The sequence below is a fragment of the Zingiber officinale genome, chromosome 3A (genome assembly GCF_018446385.1).
Source record: "Zingiber officinale cultivar Zhangliang chromosome 3A, Zo_v1.1, whole genome shotgun sequence".
Taxonomy (NCBI): domain Eukaryota; kingdom Viridiplantae; phylum Streptophyta; class Magnoliopsida; order Zingiberales; family Zingiberaceae; genus Zingiber; species Zingiber officinale.
Genome location: NC_055990.1, coordinates 112,174,384 through 112,179,561, shown reverse-complemented (window position 1 = coordinate 112,179,561; position 5,178 = coordinate 112,174,384). Strand labels below are relative to the sequence as shown.

General features: G+C 45.8%; 1 long non-coding RNA gene across 4 annotated transcripts; it reads right to left on the bottom strand.

Moving 5' to 3' along the window:
- Positions 1-1,475: 1,475 nt before the first annotated feature.
- Positions 1,476-3,398, bottom strand: LOC122052285. 4 transcript variants are annotated; one of them, XR_006131954.1, is made up of 4 exons: positions 2,481-3,398; positions 2,355-2,418; positions 2,155-2,229; positions 1,476-2,061 (listed from the first exon to the last, which is right to left on the bottom strand). It is a non-coding gene; the product is annotated as an uncharacterized LOC122052285 (long non-coding RNA). The 4 variants fall into 4 exon arrangements; XR_006131953.1 differs by having other exon boundaries at positions 2,164-2,229; XR_006131955.1 differs by lacking the exon at positions 2,355-2,418.
- Positions 3,399-5,178: the final 1,780 nt, after the last annotated feature.

Genomic DNA, 5,178 nt, shown 5'->3' with positions numbered 1-5,178 from the left:
TCAATTCTATGGTGTTGCCTTTCACTTGCTCCTTGCCTAAGTTAATGCTAAATTCTGTCTTGAAAAGTTAAGTTTTTCAAAACTAGCTCATTTTTGATATATGGCAAAGAGGGAGAGTAGAGAAATTCAAAGAAAATATTTTAAGGGGAGCTTGTATTAAGGGGGAGCTATGGCTATTAGTTAAAAATAACTTATATTAAGGGGGAGCTATGTTTATGCTTATCTTGTTTCTTGTGCTTATACATAACTGCATATTTTTTACTTAACATTGAATTTCGGTTGTCATTATCAAAAAGGGGGAGATTGTTGGTGCGGGAAGCATCCGACGATCGAACCTTAGTTTTGATAATGCAAAGTTAAGTTAGTGTGTGATCTAACATGTTTGAATGAGTGTTTCAGGAAAGTCCTAGCTGCGATTAGGCAGGTGAAAAACCCTAAGGGGTGGTAACCTTAGGTCCTAGGGGGCGGTAACCCTAGGTGGAGGAAAACCTTAAGGGGCGGTAACCTTAGGTCCTAGGGGGTGGCAACCCTAGGTGGAGAAAAACCCTAGGGGGCGGTAACCCTAGGTCCTAGGGGGTGGTAACCCTAGGCGAAAAGTCCAGTCGGTCTGGAGGACCGGACTGGCATCAGGTAATCTCTCCTGAGGGGAGTAGGTGAGGACGCGTTCCCCGTAAAGGGAACAGTAGGCGTCGGGTCGACCTAGGGTTTCCGGTTGGAAATCCGAAGTCAGACTCGGATAGTCCGAAGACTGTCAGCTCTTTTTCACTTATGAACTATCAGATTCTAACATTGTCTTGCAGGGTATGCAATTGCTCGGACTAACCTTGTTTTGCAGGAGAAGTGGCTCCTGGAAAAAGGAGGTCCGGGCGCCCGGGACCAACTTTATCCCTGCGCGACTTCACCACGTGGAGCAACCTAGTTGGCTGGCCACGTCACACTCCAGGCGCCCGGAACCTCATGTAAAAGGAGGGTTGAGGTGCAGCTTCAAAAACAACCATCTTCTAAGCATTCTCCGTGCGACAAGCTGCTAACGTCTCGACTCAGAAGTGCTGCAACGACAATTCGGAGCTTCAGCTTTATTCTTTTTAGTGTCGGTACAATATTCTTTTCTGCTTAAATTGTACTTAGCATGTAATAGCTTTTACGAATTATAGTTGTTGCCCACCGGAAGCGATCAAGGATCGCGGGCCTTCGAGTAGGAGTCGTCACAGGCTCCGAACGAAGTAAATCATTCGTGTCCACTTTATTTACTTTTCCGCTGCGTTATTTCTGAACAAGCTTTTACGATTTCGAAAAACGAAATAACCACGAGCGCTATTCACCCCCCCCCCCTCTAGCGCTTTCGATCCATCAAATATTACAAGCATTCTTGATCCCAATCCAAGAAAAGGAAAGAAAGAAGGCTTATCTATGATGAAGATGGTCTTTAGATCCAATCCACGCTCCCGGAGTCGAATCGGTGAAGATCTTCCCTTAGATCGCCCAGAAATCCACCCAAGAATGGAAGGAATCACCCAAATCTTCCTTTCTCCCAAAGGGGAGAAGATCCCCTTTCAAATCTTGAAGGAAGCCTTATATAGAAGAGGGGTTTGAGCTCCACACGACCCCGAAGCACGGCCGTGTGAGGTTCACGACCATAGCTTGCCTCTACCAATGCCCCCCTTGCACGGTCATGTAGATCTACACGGCCTGTACTACCTTCACCTTTGGAAACCTGGCACGACCATGTGGTGCACATGGCCAGAACTCTCTTGCTCAGTGGAAACCTCACACGGCCATGTAGCACACACGACCGAGGCTTCTCTGGTCTCTAGAAAACTGACATGGTCGTGTGATGTACACGGCCTAGGTTTCATTGGGCTTCAAAACTTGGCACGACCGTGTGAGGTTCATACGGCCAAGCCATCTTCTTTCTCTGCTGCAACTACATGGCCTCTCATCTCCACATGGCCTGGGCAAACCCCCATGGCAGGGCCGTGTGGGGTTCAGGTATTATGGTTTCCTCCATCGCTTTGCTTGCAGATTTGACCTCCAACACGCATCCTTCACCAAATTTGACTCCTGCGTACAATTATGAAAATGCATAGATCAAGCATGCTCAAAGTATGTGAATGTGCGCCAAAACATGCTAACAAGTGTATACAATCTACGTACATCAGGTACCTGCCTCAATAATAGATATCGTAACAGATAGATTCCAGGTCGAGACGCTCGTCTCGAATCAAAGTCCTGTAACAACATATATATAATTAAGTCATGCTCGCAGATATCCAATAGCTTAATCAAATTTCCTATTAACCAGGAAATCCTAATTTATTCATTGATCTTGGTTAACTAAATAAATCGGATCCAACCTGAAGCCTAAATTGAATTCAACATATATCCTCAATCGTTCCGAAACCACATGATCAGCTATCCCTAACCATACCAACATTAATTCAGATTAAGCTAAAATAAGAATCCAATTCCCAATAACTTACCCTACCACAATGCCTCCCCTGTTGATCCACGGTCGAAAAGGGCAACTGCTGGGAATGCTAGCCGGTGGTATCTGCTATTGGAGGTTCGTGGCTGGGGCTATTATAGAGGGTTAGTTCGATCCTACCTGTACAGGTAGTGCCTTAACCTCTCACATTGAGATGATGGGACCCACACTTAAGTAGTGGGTCCCACCATCTCATTGTGAGAGGTTGGGGCAGTGCCTGTACAGGCAGGGTGAAATTTACCATTATAGAGAGTGACTGCCAAGAATAACCCCCCAGTTAGCATAATATCCATACTGAAATCGAATCTCAAATCTCCACAGCTATGAAACCCAAAAACCAAAATATCTTACCCTATCCTACCTCAACGACGGGAACCACAACGAATGGCTGTAGAGATTGGAGGAGCAAGACTTGGTGGGAGAAGCTCATCTTTAGAGCTCGGAAAGATGATACTGCCGCTTGGCATGTAAATTTTTAACCAAGATTGAGCACCGGAATCGGCGATTCAACTCCAGTGACACTAGAGCTCAAATCTCCTCACCCGACCGAAGATCACTTGCACGGGTTAGCGTTTCAGAGAAGATCTACAGGTGAGACTCCCGGGAAGGAGTAGAGGAGATCGGAGACTCGTCTGGTGACCTGTTGGACGGCGCCGACGTGATTTAGTGGCTCATGCAGCGTCGAAGCAGATCAGGGCGAAGAAAGGGGATTCGGGTGGAAGCTAGGGCACAACTCCTCTCCTTGGCCGAAGATGACTCCGAGAAAGGAAGGAAGAAGCTTGGCCGATGGTTTTGTACACATGGGAGAAGAGGGATCTGCGCCTGGAGGAGACAATCAGGTTGGGGGAAGAGGAGAAGAACCGGCGTCGCACGAGAGGAGGAGGAGAGGGATCAGCTCGGGCGAAGATGTAGGGCACGGGTGAGAAAAAGAAAAGAAAAAAATAAAAATTATTTAAAGAAAATTCAATATTTCCTCGTTTAAATAAGGTAACTTAAATAGGCTTTCCTTTGTTCTAATAATTGATCCCCTTAAACTCATCATACAAGTTCCGAAAAATTCCCAGAAAATTTTTAAAATTTTTTAAAAATTCCAATAAGATTATTTCGTCAAATAACCTTATTATTAAATTATTATTTATTCAGTATTTTATATTCTTCCATACTAATAAAAATTTGATTCTCAAATTTTTGTTATTACCATCAGCAAATACTAGCAATAACCAACTAAATAAATGCTGAACTGAATTTAACCCACATACCTCGAGTAAAAAGATGGGGGTATCGAGCTTGGATCATATCCTCAAGCTCCCAAGTAACCTCCTCGTTGGAATGATATTGCCATCGGACTTTAACTAACCGGATAGTCTTGTTCCGTAACTGATGCTCTTTGCCGTCTAGAATCCGTATCGAAACCTCCTCGTAGGTAATGTCAGGCTGAATGAGAACTGATATATCTGATAGAACATGTGCTAGGTTGGCCACGTATCTTCTCAGTATAGACATATGGAATACATCATGAATGTCTGCCAGAGCCGGTGGTAGCGCCAGACGATAAGCTACTGCTCCAATCCTCTCCAAGATCTAGAAAGGCCCAATGTATCGTGGAGCTAGCTTACCTCGGAGGCCAAATCTCTTCACCCCTTTCGTGGGTGAAACTCTCAGGAATACATGGTCGCTAGTAGAGAACTCCAGGGGTCTACGTCTCCGATCAACATAACTTTTCTGGCGGTCCTGCACCTCTGACATCCTCCGTCTGATAGTATAGACCAACTCTGCCTTTTGCAGAGCTCTCTGAAGTCCTAGCAGCTGGGCCTCCCCAACCTTCTCCCAGAAGGTGGGTGTTTGACAAGGTCTACCATACAACGCTTTAAATGGTGCCATTTGGATAGCCGAATGATAGCTGTTGTTGTAGGTGAACTCTACTAATGGCAGGTGGTCCTCCCAGCTACCTCTGAAATTCATAACGCAAGGCCTCAGCAAATCATCTAATATCTAGATGGTCCGCTCTGACTGTCCATCTATTTGTGGATGGAATGCTGTGCTGAATCAGAGCTGGGTGCCCAAGGCCTGCTGTAGACTCTGCCAGAACCGGGACGTGAACCGTGGGTCTCTGTCTGATATAATGCTCAAAGGGACACCATACAATATGATGATCTCCTGACAATACAACTCTGCTAATCGATCCAGATAATTGGTCTTTTGGATTGCTAAAAAGTGTGCAGATTTGGGTAATCGGTCAACGATCACCCAATTCACTTCATGGCCTCGTCGTGTCCTAGGCAAACTCACTACAAAATCCATGGTGATGTGCTCCCATTTATATTCTGGAATCGAAATCCTCTGAAGTAATCTGGCAGGTCTCTGGTGCTCAGCCTTCACCTGCTGACAGACTAGACATCTAGCTACAAACTCCACGATGTCTTTCTTCATGCCGTTCCACCAATAGAAACGCCTCAAATCTCGATACATATGAGTTCCGCCTGGGTGTATCACAAATCGAGAGCGGTGAGCCACCTGAAGTAACTTCTGTTGCCTCAGAAATAACCTGCCTCGGAAATAAATAACACCCTCGTCATCTCGGGTGAACTCCGTCTGTTGCCTGGAAGCTATCTGGCTGCCAATGAACTGTAAGCGCTGGTCACCAACCTGGGCCTCTCGGATCGTCGTCTTGATCGACGACTGAGCAACCATGG